This window comes from Hippocampus guttulatus, chromosome 6, assembly GCF_054856545.1.
Source record: "Hippocampus guttulatus isolate MCC_2025c chromosome 6, RoL_Hgut_1.0, whole genome shotgun sequence".
NCBI classification, from domain to species: Eukaryota; Metazoa; Chordata; class Actinopteri; order Syngnathiformes; family Syngnathidae; genus Hippocampus; species Hippocampus guttulatus.
In genome coordinates, this window is record NC_141266.1 from 21,898,511 (window position 1) to 21,913,724 (window position 15,214).

The window sequence follows — 15,214 nt, forward strand, 5'->3', positions numbered from 1 at the left end:
GCACTAGGTCAGGTGGGGCGTCGGGGACGGGCGGAAAGGTGAGATGAATGAATACGCAAAAAGAAAAAAAAAAGGGATGAGAAGAGACAAAAGAGCAAGCAGATGTTAACTGCCCAATGACAGCAGAAGGGTAATTGCACACTGACTGGATTCTTCTGGAGCCGTCTGCAACGCGCGCGTGTGCGTGCGTGCGTGTGAGTGCACACTGCGGCCGCAGGCAGACACTTGGGAGCCTGAGGAGTGGTGAATATTACAGAGGAGTGGACCACAGAGGGCCCAGGCCCATCGCCAACAGACAGGCCCGGCTCATAAATCCTCTCCACACTGACGCCTTTCTCCTCCATCTCTGTCTTTTCTCTCCTTCGACAGCTGTGTACGTGCGTGCGTGCGTGCTTGCGCACCCGTCTGTTTTGTGTCACTTTCCGTGCCTTTGTCTCCTTGGCAGGGGAAGAGCATTGTGGGATAATAGCAATCCATCTATAATATGAACAAATTGTAACTTCAGAATCAATAGACTCTCGGAGCTAATTGGGTCAATTGGCGTTGGTACTACAGCACATGCGATAATCCCGCCAATGCTAAAACAACAACAGCAATATCGGATTTTTACAGATATATGTAGACGATTTCAAAAATTGTAACTGTGCAGATGGCTATCAAACAAAAGGGGGAAAACTGCATTAATGAGAGTGGAAAGAAGAACTGCAGATGCTTCCATTCACAATAGAGGTCCTTTTTTTTTCCTGAAAAATAATCGGAATCACATGCTCGAGTTTTAGTTACAGTCCCCAGATCTCATTCCAATTGACAAAGCTCTTCACCCATCAAAAGACGGCAAATCCACAGTTCTGTATTTTGGGACAATGGCCTTGATCTCACCAAAAGAGTTCCTCGTTGCTGCATTTGAAGTGAATTGAGGATTCTCATGGTGGCTCAACACCTTCGCGTGACACTCTTTCTTTGAGAATTCCTTTCACAGGCCCGCAAATGGAAAACATCCCTCAAAAATTCAAAATTGGATCTAAAGGTCACCAGAGTATTCTTGGCAAAAATCTGAAACCAGGGGCCGACAGCCTGCTCTGATCATCTCCTTCCTCCGCGCTTCTGCTGTCACACTGAAACCTTGCGTTTTGTGTTCGTTATTTCACCGGACGCCTGATAGGATGGGGACAGGACGGACAAGTCGACGCGAGGAAGCAGAGGTTGCTATGACATGCAACCACTTTCATGGCCAGCCAAAACCTTCCGTTGGTAACCATTTGTTGCGTGTTTCTGTCCATCTCCTGAACGCTTACAGGACACGTACCGAAGATCATTGTATCATCAGAAACCATGACGGCAAAGGGCGCTTATCCATCCATTCATCTATTTTCTGTCGCCCTTATCCAGTTGCGGCCTATTCCGGCTGACGTTGTTGGGCAAGAGGCGGCGCACACCCTGAACTGGTCACAAGATAATAACAGGACACGTGGTGAATATCATATTTGTCTGCATGGTTGCATGGTTTTGTCTTTCGCTATTCAAATTATTCTTGATTGCTTGAGTGACAAGGTTAAAAATAAAATAGTTAAAAAACGTCTGGCACTTACGTCGCTGTCCATTCTACAAGTTGGAAAGACATCCTGTTCTTGTAAGCATCGTTGACGATGCACACTGTCAACACGTGTTGGCTCGCGGACCGCACCAGACCAAAGGGAGGCTTAAGTTCAAGTCCTGCTGCGCCAGACTTCGGAATGTGAAACTGAATTTGCCTTCGGCGGGGATAACACAGGGTTCTACTTCTCTTGTCTACATTCACAATCCATTCCAAATCGATTTAGACGCCAAGTCACATCCGTTGATATCACATGTGGAAAGTCCCAGAACCTCCTCCCGTCAGATGAAAATAAATCGGAAACTGACTCTTAAGTCAATCCACATTTTTGTTGCGGGCCCTTGATGGCATGTCAGTAGCGCAACATCAAAAAAAAAAAACCTTTTCATCTGTCACATGCTGATCATATAAAACCGCTTGTTCTTGATTGCCCTCAATATCATGACATCTGGACTATTCCCGTAAATTTTAATCAGGTTAAAAAAATGGGCCTGTTGGTACAAATACGATGCTTGCTGTCTTTATCACAAAGAAGAAAGTCGCCAAAAAAGAAAAGAAAAAAACCCCCCACACACACATGTTCCGGGGAGGGAAAAGTGGGGTGGGGAAAAGAAACTTGCTGAATTACGAGCCATTGTTCTCCTGCCCGGATATACGGAGATACAGCGCCACCTAGCCAAGCCTGAAATCGCGCCAACGTGCTGAGGTCACTGCAGTTGAACAGACAGTGATTTTTCAGAATTGTTCGAGAAAATGCCTCAGCGGCGCAACTTGAGTGCACATAAGAGATGGCTGCAGTTCTCATCCCTCCACCTCAACTTCCTGCCATTTCTCTCTCCCTCTCTCTCTCGAAACGAGGCAGGCATCTTTTGAGCCGGCGAAATGTGCTGCGAGCGTCATAGATGAGATTGATTTTTATCAGAACGCCTGTAATTACATTGCCGCTCTCGACATTGACGCTACAACAGGCGGCATCCTCCCGTCTGCCTGTCCTGCGATATGCTAGCGATCAGGCCACCTGCTTTCCTGCGCGGCGACAAGTCAAGAATGGCCTCTCGTGATCCGCATTGTTGGTTTTGATCGTTTATGTAGAATCCATTTTGCGATTCTCACCCTAGCCTGAAGGCTTTAAGGTGAGCTGCATCTTCAGACAAGATGACTGCTGAAGGAAAGGTCAGGTCTGTTCATAGAGCTCTTCAACACGAAATCCCCGCAGGAAATAGAACAGAATCTGATTTTGTATCATAGCCGGGCCGAGACGTTTTGGAATACACGTTCCTTGCCGTGCCCAATTTTCAGCATTATTTCAAAGTGCGTGAAGAATTTGAGATACCGCCTGTCAGTAATTAACTTGTTACAGAGTTTTGTGTCATTTCACGTTCAATTTCCAGCCAGCCATTCAATTTAAGCCTGGTTAAAATGTACCAATTTTGAGCATCTGAAGTGATTTGAACCCTTTCATGCTTTTCTCACCCTGGCTTGCGGCTGTAACCCGATAACATGACAAGCTGTCCACTGAAGTAACCGCTGTCCCTGAAAGGGTTCAAATTCGAGGGCCCTTACACATGATGGGGAAACCATCGGCCTCGGTGTGCTTGCTGCTTTTATGCGGCAAGCGCGTTGAAACAGCAGCCAAAACGGCTAGCTTAGATAAGAGATCCGAAAAGGATTCGTCGGAGCACAAGAAATTGAAAATCATCATCAGGTTTAGCATTTATGAGTCTCGGACGATCCGGGGAGGAAATAACGCTGTGGATGCACATGTATCTATAAATTCCATCCAACAATCCTGTTTCTGCTGTCCGTGATCAGTGTATAAATGCTCCAATTTGTACCCTGCTTTAGCTGTTCCAGCGCTAGTAATGCAGTCGACGCTAAGGCTTGAACTCCAAAAAATACCAAGCGCGGGTAAAGAGGCCCCATGGCTGTGCTTGTTCATGAGCCAGTGCAAGTCCCTGCCAGTTGGTCTGCTCTCGTGTTTGACATGGCGCAGGGGTGCGCCGTGGCCAAGTCCATTTCCGCCGCCGGGCACCACGCGGGGACATGTGACACGGCTTATCCCCCGCGCGGTGAGAAACCGACGCCACCGGCGCGACAGAGGTCAACTCCTCTCCGCCCGTGCCGGCGGGCGTGGGCGACTCCCAATTAAAGCGCTGTGATGTACCCCCATCAGCGGGGTCGCGAGAGGGGACGCGCGGACACATGTAGCGGCGCTAGGCGGCCTGACGCACGGTCGAGGAACGAAGGAGGCAGATGAGAAAAAAAGACGGGGAGATTGGAGAGACAGAAGGAAAAGGCCGTATTAATATTCACAGACTCCCAGTGCTTCCTAAATATTTTATCACTTCCAGCTGTTTGATGTTAAGGAGACTCACTAGAGAGCCCACCACACACACACATGCACACACGTACACACGCGAGTTGGCCGACGCAAATAAAAATGGATAAATGCATCACAAAGCCAAACGCAAGTAAATACAAACTTAAGCAAGGACGAACTCTCGGTCGACCGCGACGCTCCGACGCACTCTAATGGATGCCTACAAGCCTACGTCAAGTACATATGTGCCAGTGGCGGATGCTGGTCTGTCGGGGAGGGGAAGCTCAATTTGGGGCTACATCACAAAATATGTCCGTTTATTTATACGTGAATTCTACTCTGCGTTCCTTTTCAAGAAAATGATATGTGACACTGTCATACCAACAAGGCGTCTTTTCCAGGGACTTAACTGGGTTGATATAAGTCAGTCTGCGAACACAAGCAACTACAATAAAACACACCAGAAATAAAAGATTAATCTGTCGCTTGTCATTTTAACAAAAAGAGCGTCGCTAAAATGATTAGAAGAAGTCTCCAGTTCAACTCAGAACAGAATGAGAATTGAAAAACGCTCCCACGGAGGCCTACATCTTCAGACCGGTGATTGGCTCATGTCGCTGTCAATCAAAAAGAGATTCGGCCTCAGACAGATCATCCAATCATCATGCAGAAAAGCTGAGCGTCCGGACCAGACCATAAACGCCCATTTTCCATAGACTCCCAGAAACGCAGAGCGTCAGATGGGCGGGACAAAAACCATCATTTATCCAATGACTCGTCTCGTTTCAATGCATTGAGACGACCTACACTGAACTCTCTCGACGCCCAGCGTCCGCGCTGTAGACGCTCAGCGTCCACACAGTTTAAAGCACAATGAAGCTGTGAGAATGAATGAGAAGAGAGTCGCGTCGTAACCAGTAGTAAGAAGCTGTGATTCGGGAACAGAAGTTGAGCGCCTTGTAGCGCATATTTAGTCAATGACATGCGCACACAATTGTATGTACACAAATCTATTTGATCAATTATATTTTGACATTTTAGGGGAAGGTGAGCTTCCCTTGCAGTCTTAGAGCAATCGCCTCTGATATGTATGTATGCACGTATGTATGTATGTATGTATGTATGCATGTATGTATACACGTTCACGACCTTAACAGGCAAACATGAACATTTTCAAACGCAAAAAAATCAATTAACAAAGACGGGCAAATACGCACCATGACTGCATATCCATCACCATCCGTCCTTCAGAAGTTTCATCATGTTTATTCATATATTTACGGCCTGATTTATTTATTTGCGTATTCATTATTTGTTGGACTGACTTGCTTGTTTTTTTTTCTTTCGCCGGAGAGCATTCAACTTGCGATGAGAGGCACCATTAATTCGCAGACGGTTCCTTCGCACTCGCCGCCTCCGTGGATCCTGTCTCGCTCGATCCGTCCGTCAGGCCATCTACTTCGCTGTCTGGCCGCATCAGCCCGAATCCCTGCCGCTGTCTAACACCCCGTGTCAGACCGGGTTTTTCCCATCCCTCCCGGTCCGATTCATCGTCTCCTTCGCCGCTTCTTTGTATATTCCTGCTACTTGCACTAAACACACGGGCTAATAAGCTGTTAGCGTCTGAAAATGATTCCTGACTCCCCCGACTTGCTAAGCTCTGTATTTAACTCGTTTAATACGTTTAAAGATAACGAAATGAAATCCGAACTTTTCTTTCGAGTTGAATTTAAATTGTGTCCGGTGCAGAGGTGGCGGTATGCAAATAGTGGAGTCTGCGTCGTCTTTTCTGATGAAAACCTCCCTGCCTGTTTTGCATGGTGCACTTTTCGATGAACTACAATTAAATATATGAATAAATAAATAAAAATAGCCAGCCGAGCTCATCTTTTATTCTTACCCATTCAGGGACAGCGGTTACTACAGCGGACGGCTTGTCATGTGATCAGGTTACGGGGGCGCATGAAAGAGTTGAGATCACGGAAATATACAAAGGCCTCAACGATTAGCGGTAAAAGGAAAAGCAGAGTTGTTGTTGACATTGTGGAACACACCGTGACAATCAATAGGGTTGTGTTGCTCACAAATAGAATGATTGCTAAAAACCTGACAACAGCTATGGGTAGAATACTCCCAAGGACAATGTTACTGATTGGACTCATGCTCCCTGGATGATCCGGTGTCAGATAGCATCAGAAAAGTGAGCCGACTTATTACTCTAAAATACAGCGGTGAAGAAGACGAGTTCGATAAACGCGGCTGATTAAGGTTCGGGGGTGACAGGCATCGGGTTGGGGTTCTGAAGAATATCCGTTCTCAAAACGCCCATACTGTAGTAATAAGATTAAAGTTTTGGGGTCCTGTTGGTGGTTTTGAAAATCGATTTATAAGACACCCCTATGAGAGGGGCTGGATGTATAGTTAAGGTTTTGAAAAAAAATAAAAACGGTTCATCAGTTACCCGTCTGAGTGTAAGGAAAATGAATGTCGAGGAATAAACGGGGCCCAAACGTTATGTCGGCCCTCGTTGCTGGCAAGGAGTGCCATGATAGTTTTGTCGTCTGTCACGGCGCTTTTCCTTTTGACATCGGAATGCAGAACGTCGTGAAAAGTTTGCTCTCGCGCCCACTCTTTTGTCTCCATGGTCTAGCAACCTCGGTATTAATGAGGCCTCAACTGGAACACAACAAACCGGACGAAAGCCGAGTGAAGCAAACACAGAATGGCATGCCGTCAAACCATGTGCCTGTGGTTTGAACAGCTTCCAGTTGCTGCCAAAATATTTTTTGGGGGGCGGGGGGGGGGCAATCATAACAATCTACGAGACAAATGAACAAAGGTCATACGTTTGTAATTTTGACAGAGATTTCCCGGAGAAATATGGCTGATGAAAGTTGGAGCCCAAGCCCCCTGTCCTTCATTAACCTCGGTCAACGAACTTGGTCTTTGGCTTATTGGAAACACTCATTATGAAAGGGGACGCAAAAAAAAAATAAAAATAAAGAATAGCCATCACTTGACATAAAGGGACTCATTTTACATCACTAACTACGAGTGTATGTGTTGTTTTGTTATTTTTATATGCCTTTTTTATATGCCTGGAGGTATTGTTACAGTATAGTGTCAGTCTTTTGTGTGGCCGTTGATGTACTATTTGTGTTCAAATAACTGTTGCTCAAAGCGTTTTAACATGCTAGGTGCTAATTTGTTAGCCTGTCTATCACACTTTGCGCTGTTTGTTAGCAATAAGGTAAGCGGACTGAAGGCACAGCGACAAGGTTGTTTTGAATCCATCATGTATCCTTCTCTTTGTTTTGTGTTGACTTTGGAAGCAAATTTCAATCAGGAGTGACTGACAGTAAAGCAGTTTGAAGCCTCCTTTTTGTGTTCACCATCTGCCCAACTGCTGCTTATTGTTGGAATTACGGCGCTTGTATGCCAAATTTTTGATCGCAAGTCAAAGCAAAAAATAAATTAAAAAATAAATAATAATCAGCTTAAGGATCTTGAAAAATTCGTAGGGTCACAATTTGTGGAGTCAGCAAATGTATGACAGACATTTGGACCCCCCCCCCCCCCCAAAAGTAGGATTTCTGCACGCTTGTTGATTAATTAACAAGCTAATTGTTAAAACAAATTGATCTCCGAGGAATGGCGATGGTGTCAATAGTATGCCAAAGCTGATTGGATGTTTCATTGCATTGCAGCTAAGTTTGAGTCACGTCCAACTTTTCCATCCATTTTTTTTTCCTTGCCTCTTTTTTTTTTTTTAATGAAGCTGTATTTTTAGTGTTGTTGCCGCGGCCCTGTGGAAATTAATATGCAGTCTGAATGTGGCGGCATAGTGCGGATGCAGTCTTCACTTGCATCCCGCTCTTATTATTTCTCTCCATGTCTCTCGCTGTCTATCCGTGCGCCTCTGATCCATCTACCCCCTGTGTTCCCCAGCTTGTTAATCAGCAGATTGTTAATGAAGGCCTTAGTTCAAAGACGGCGAGTGAGGGAGAGGTGGCACAGAGCGCTCGGATGGGGAGGAGTTTTGGACCAACTGTCTGTTTGTCAAAACATGTCCGTCCGTCTGCCTCTCGGCCTGTCTTCTCCTCTGATGTGAGTCCCACAATGAGCTCCCCGCAAGGACCACAACATAGCATTTGCTCTTTGGGTTTCCCTTTCATGTTCCATTAAAATGTGAGCGCGCAGACAGAGAGACAGCCATAATGGATGAGAGGGAGATTAATTACATGTTCCTATAACGGAGATTAATTAGTATTGTTTAAACATTGACGGTGCGAGGCCGGTTGACAAACATTTTTCTCGCGGTGGCACGCGCTGGCTGTTTTGACTTAAAAGGGGCGTCCTCGCATCTTGTTCCTCTTTTGCAAGTGGTCGTCGAAAATTGCTGTTTTGCTTCCTATCTCTTCATGTTTTGTCCTACACCGTGTTAAGCTTTGCAAGACTGAAATAATCTTCCTGACATTTATCGCAGCTTTTTTTTTTCTTTTTCCTCCCCCACAGAGACAAACCGCATCTCCTGTTAGACAGCATCACACACAATCCTCTGAAAGTGGAAATGGTCAATTTAGAAGCACTCATGAGTCAAAGCCTTCCCCTCCCACTTTAGTGGATTCCTCAACACAGAATGGGAAACGCATAGAAGGGACAACAGAGAGAAAATAAAAAATACAATTCCGACAGCGCGGCCGTGAAGATGTCACGCTACTGCCCTCAAAAACGCCAATGCCGTTTCCAAAGCCCCGCTTTGAGTGGGTGGCAGGAAAGGCAAAAGAGAAAAGGGCGGAGGGCTCCCAACAAAACCACATCCTGGCACCACGGGCTGACTTCACCCTTTCCAACGGCACCATATCCCCCCCCCCCCCAAAATGTATCATCCAGAGTGTGCGGAAGCCAAATGGCAGTGAAAAGTCTCTGATGAATCCAAGAAGCAGATTTCCTTTTGAAGGAGGCGCTGTCTGTTACAATCGTTGGTACTCGAGTGACGGGAGGGTCCGTAAATGTTCAAAAGAGCGGCAATGACTAAAAATAAACACAATAAACACAGAAATAACATTTGGGCTCTGACACACATAGCGTACATGCGTGTGCTCGTTGACGACACGCCACGTTTGGATGTCTCGATCCTTCTCAGTGAGTCAAGCGAAAGGCACGCGTGAAACCGAATCGACTTTGTTTGAACCGAGCCGCGCTGATGTGACGAGACTGCCTTCGCCTAAGAAGAAGCCCAGTTGCTCCGGCGTCAGCAGTGGGTGAACGAGGACGTAGTCAAAGCACTTTGAGTACCTTGAAGGTAGAAAAGCGCTCTATCGGTGAAAGCCCATTTGCCGAACAACTCGACAGATTCCCGACCTTTTAACTCATTCAGTACCATCCAATTCTAGACCAAGTCTGAAAAGACGTATAAAAACGTCTTTGGGAGTGAATGAGTTAAGTGTTTGGGGCAGTTCGGTCACAGACAATGTCACTATGGAATTTCAACCACTTTTTAGGCTTTGAGGCTCACGGCCTTTTGTCAGAGCGGGAGGAATTTATATGGTTCAGGTCAAATCAGTACACTTCATGGGCGGCATTTCAAATGAGTCGCTAATTCTTGATTTCAGACTAGATCTCAAGTGTTTGTACTTAACGTAGGTCAAAGGCATCTTCACTGGGAAAAGTTCGACCGATCTTTAGACTTTCACGACCGAAAGCCTTAATTTGAAAGTACATTTGTCGAACCGGCCTTGTTCTTCCCATCCTGAGTACATGAAACTGCTTTGAACTGATCGAATCCAACAGGGTATAAAATAAGATTCGCAAACATCCACGGTATTAATTCTCTGATATTTCGGTCCTAATATTTCCAAAAGTGAACTTTTCCCCTTCAACAGACATCTGTCTTGAACCATGTTTCCAACCCTGCCCTCTTCCGCTCAAAACATCATTGAAGTCCAAAGTCAAGCGTCATTCCTTTAACACTGACGAACTTTTGGGCGGCAGATTTGGAGATGTAATTTCAAGTGAAAAAAGATGTCTGCTTGAACTCTCGGAAGACAGAGATGAGGGAAAAACCAAACACAGGGTGAATTTGCGTGCATGTGCGCATGTTTCTAACTTTGTGTGTGTGTGTGTGTGTGTGTGTGTGTGTGTGTGTGTTTGTTGTGTGTTTGTGTATCCTTTCTCCAGCAGGACCCCAGATCAAAACCGCAAACCCACTCTCCCTCCCCATGAATCTTTTCTCTCTCTCTCTCTCTCTTTCTCCACCCCCTCTCTCATTAAAAACTGCAGGCCCCGGCTTCTAATTAAATCCCACTTGAAAAGTCTTAAAGTCAGCCTCAGATTGATTCAATTTGCATTTCTGAACAGAGAACATCGCCTAAAAGGATTAATAAATTGGACGGGGGAGAAAAAAAAAAAGAGAAAAAAAATAACGACTTCTTTCTGCGCCACGCCGTCAGAGCTTGTGAGACAACATCCAAAGAGAAATATCCCCCCCTCCGACAAACGTCGATCCAACATATGCTCGTGCTCGCTCTCCCTCTCGCGTGTCCCTCCCAGGATGCCAGCAGTGATGGGGAGTGTGTAGCAGGACTCGCGTTTGTGTGTGCGTGTCCTCGTCTGTGCAACACACGCTCACGGTCCTCTGAGGCACAGTTGGGAGGGAACACACGCAATCTGACTCTCGCTGTGTGCACATGCTCGTGTGTGTGTGTGTGTGTGTGTGTGTGTGTGTGTGCATGTGCGCGCGCTAATGACGGCGTGGATGTGGATATTTGTGTCCGTGTGAATAAAGGAGGGGTAGGTGTGGGGGTGACTTTGTTGGAGCGTGCCAGAGTGCTGAAAGTGACAAGGAGGCGCAGTGGGAAAAGATCCTCGCCGTCCCGCCTGTGTGAGCAGAAACAGGCCGCGAAGATGGAGCCCGGCCATTGGCGAACGGACACCTTCGGCGACATGTTGGGAAGTCCAAAAACACATTGCCAGCAAGCCCAGCCAGACTCAATTAGTGTGATAAAAATGAGAAAGAGCGAGCAAGACACTCGGAACAGACCCAAAACTGAGTCTGCTGCCAAATTGAGAAGCTGGTCCCGTGTACCGACTATTTGTAATACTGCTTAACCTGTGCAGGGTCACTGGGAAAGGTGGATTGGCGGGGGCCAAGAAGCAAGGTAAGATTGATCGAGACACAACTCATTCTTTGACACATTTCACAAACACTGGTCTCAAACTCACATGCCGATATGCGCCACATCATAAGGCTCTATTCACGCTGCAGATCAATTCCGATATATATACAGTATATTTTTTGGGCCGATATGTGAATTGGAATCAGATTTTTTTTTGCCTTTTTCATAAGCGGATATAATTTCAAAAGGCGACAAACATCACAATTTGTCAACAAAGATGACTTCATGCCAAGAATCCACACATGCAAGGGAAAATATGAAATCCACGCTTTGCCGCCCCCTACAGGACTGGAGTAAAAATGCCTCCATCACAACCGTTTGAACGTCTCACGGTTGTGGTCGATCCCTCATTGATCTTACCTTTCAAAAATTTCAAGCTTCAGCAGAGTTTTGCGCTCCCTCCGTGCTCTTGTTTACATTTTTATTGATGCCGTTGGGCTGCATCAAAAATATTTCTTTGTATCTAAGTTCACTAAGAGAAAAGTAAAACACAGCCGGATGTGCAAACCTAATACAGTTTGAAAAAAAACTTTCTGTTGCAAAGAGAAAAATTTTTGTGTTCTCAAAATGCATCATTAACTCATTCAGTACCAGCCAATTCTGGACCAAGTCTGAAAAGACGTTTAAAAACGTCTTTGGGACTGACTGACTTAAGTGTCCAAAGCTTTTGCCTGTGACGTCTCCATCCATAACTGCAGCTTTGCTTTCGGCATGACTTGTAGCGTTTGATACCTTTGACTCCTGAACGGAGAGTTCCAGGTGGCAGAGTCCCGCTGACGAAGCGATGCAAGCCGGCGACGAAGGCACGTGAAGGAAATCCCATGGAAACGTGTGGCTGTGAACAAGTGAGAGCAAAAACACATTTTAGGGATTGGATGTCCAAGCGTCTTCACACTCGACACTGCACTTCTTTGGGTCGCCAGAAATGCACCCGCCGAGTGTGAGGTAAAAACAGAAGGACGCACAAACACACATGTAGCACTTTAGCCACTTGAACAATGTCTGTAGAAGACGGCACGTTTCCGCCTTGTTCTGAATTACCACTGACACGGAATGTAGACATTCATTTTCTTTTAATGTCTAAATTACAGTAATCCCCTTTATATCGCGGGGGTCACGTTACTTGAGAAATGAGCCCAAATTTAAGAAATTCTCTGCCATTAAAGCACCCTCCCCAATAATTTGCGATATAGTACAAAAGTAAAAAAATTAAATCATGATGCACTGAAGCAGCAAAAACTTAATTGTGATATAAGGAGGGACAACTGTAGGAGGAGAGGCAAGTGGCAATTCAAATTTTGAAGTGTCGCAACGTCGCAGATGTGACGGCCAGTCAAAAATTCCTTGCCATCGCATGATCTTTCACAACAAAAATTACGCTTGTAGGTTTAGGTGAGACTCAGCTAGATGTCGCCATGGCCAAGTCGTAATAATGCTGTAAGTATAGCGGTCCCTTGAGATATGACTCTGTTCCTTGAGTACTTGTTTCTCACTTGGATACCAAATACTTTTTCGCCATTGAAATCAATGGAAATGCCCTTAGTCCATTCCTGACTCATGACAAAAAGAAATAAATTAAATCTGATGTATTTCTGAATGAGAAAAATAGCAATGAGCAATATTATATTTTATAAAAATATACAGTACCGGTAATTACATCATTAAATCAAAAAATATGCACCTGTGGCTTAAACAGTGAAGCATACAAAGATTCTTTCTCAAACTGCATGCTGGCTTTTCCAACAAATATTTCTTTGGTAAAATGTGACATTCACCAAGCTGTAAAAATTCTGTAAAAACCATACATATGTAGTTAAAAGTGAAAGTCTTACTCGGGATTGTTCATTTGTCCCATTACATTTGTTACACATTCAGCACATTTGACAATAAAGTTGTATCCATCCACCATTGATCCATCCATTTGGTCCCTTAAAAAGTGGGAGGCACCTATATAAACGCTCACCTGAGTTGAAGAAAAATACCCTCAAATCAAAGCTGAAAGTCCGTAGTTAAAACGCTGTAGGTTTCAAGCCAAAAAAAGATGAGAATCATATCCATGTCCTGATATTTATGGATCTGACTGTAGGTGCGGATTTTAGCGAATTGTCAAAATGTGACTGACGATCAATTAGGGCCAGCACCATTGAGGAGAGATGATTATGAAACCCAACTAAATTCTCAGGAAAGCAGACACTATTGAGAGGCTTGTTCATGCCACGAGCTTTCAAAAGCACCTTTGCAAGACTTATAGCACCATAATATATTGAAAGCACCGTGCTTCATGAACGAAATAGCCGCTGAGCAAGGCCCATTGTCCGTGCAGTTAATTGGCTCTAACGAACTTGTATGGCGGCCATAATGGAGTTGGGTGCCGGCAGCTCTGTGTGGCTTATGCCTTATTAATAAAGAACTAAGATCACATGGACTTACTGAGAGACAAGCACACAATAACACTGGAGGGAAACTTGACAATGAGCCACTCTTCAAGACAAAATCGACTTTAAAAAAAAAAAGGAGAGAGAGAAAAGGACGGCATGAATATTACATAATGAAAGAAGACGATCATTATTAGGATTTAACGAGTGATTTGAAATGACAGAACAATGTGCCGTGATGGATCATTGGGTCCTCAGAGGATAGCAAAATGATGGCGACGATGATGATGATGATAATGAGACAGGAGTGATCATGGGTCTTGATTGAAGCAACACTGACCCCTTGTGGTCAACGGTAGAACGTAAACATGCTCACGTCTCAGCATGAGCACACTAGCTCGAGTGCAGTGTCGCTCGTGTGCACAAATTCGAGCTCCCACGACTATCAGACGGGCGTTTTTTGAAGAACACTGCGTGCATGTCCACTAGGAGTGTGACTGCGTGAGTGCTCTGATAACGTCTCCCGGTGGACTGGTGGCGGCGAGGGGGAGCGGGTGGGGGGTGGCTTCCTTTGAAGCGATGAAGGCCGACAGGCGTGAAACAGGTCCAATCAGGCGCGTGGGCACTGCCAATTAACCCTTTTCACCGTGTGAAACCGAACATAATTGACTGGCCTGCAAGGAGGATTGGGAGGTGGAATGGGGGGGTGCACGGGGCCACGGCCTGCCCAACACAGGATGAAGCCGGGCATGAGCAGCCCTGACCATGACACACACAAGCAGAGTGCTGGGGGTGTTGGTTCTCTCCAAATTACATAGCAACGTTTGCCACTCGGTCCTTAATTGACATGGCAGCTCGTTTCAGGTTTTGCACCCTTACATCTGAATAAAGGCAGTTTTCGACTGCAGCCTCAATTCGACTTCGTTGGGTCAGAAGTTACTACGGTCTGTCATTTTTGTACATTCCCAAGAAGTGCTTTCACCTCTTGGTAAAGTCTGTGACACAATTGTGAAATCTGACAAAGAGGACTGGATTACATTTACAAAACAAGCAGACTGTAACACGACTAATTTCTGAAAGGAGACAACTCATTCTGATACAGTAGCACCTCTACATCCACATTTTTTTGTAGTTGTAGTAGTAATGGTAAACCAGTCCAACTACTGTATTCTGTATTAAAAATATCATAAAATGGACACCGGACTTAATTTTGTACTTTTACAGGAAATGAAATGTAATACAATAACTTTGTGCCAGTACTTTAAACATAAATATCTAAAAATCCTCCCTCTTCCTGTCTGAGTTGGAGTTAGAATGTTCATTGCCATCCAGTCAGTTAGCTTGTCACGAGCATCTTGGTTTTATTCTTAACACATGGACTTGACACAACATCTAGCTTCTTTCACTCCACTTCAAAAAGAGTACTGTACTGTGGTACTGTGCGAACGACCATTAGAATGAATCATTTCTTAGCTGTAGGAAAACTTTTGCCTACCTCACAACATAAAAAGTGAGCTACGATTAAATGAAGCAAAAATGAGGACTGGTAAAGTATATAGCGTGTTGGTATTGAGTGCTTGAGGAAATGTGTCAAATGTCCATGTTTAAGTCAGGTACTTGCGCCATATCCTTGGAAGACAGTTTATCGCTCTGTGTGGGTATAACACTAGCACTCAGCTAGCAGATTTTTTTTGTTGAAAAATTCGGTTTCAAACTATTTCTGTCCAATTTTACGTGTTTCAAGACT

General features: G+C 45.1%; 1 long non-coding RNA gene across 1 annotated transcript in view; it reads right to left on the reverse strand.

Annotated features, from left to right (window-relative positions):
- The window catches only part of LOC147204171 (uncharacterized), a 129,232-nt gene that overhangs the window by 37,728 nt on the left and 76,290 nt on the right, over positions 1-15,214 (reverse strand). The window contains exon 4 of the long non-coding RNA XR_015101290.1: positions 11,825-11,927. This is a non-coding gene — a long non-coding RNA (uncharacterized LOC147204171). The remainder of the gene's footprint in view (positions 1-11,824; positions 11,928-15,214) is intronic.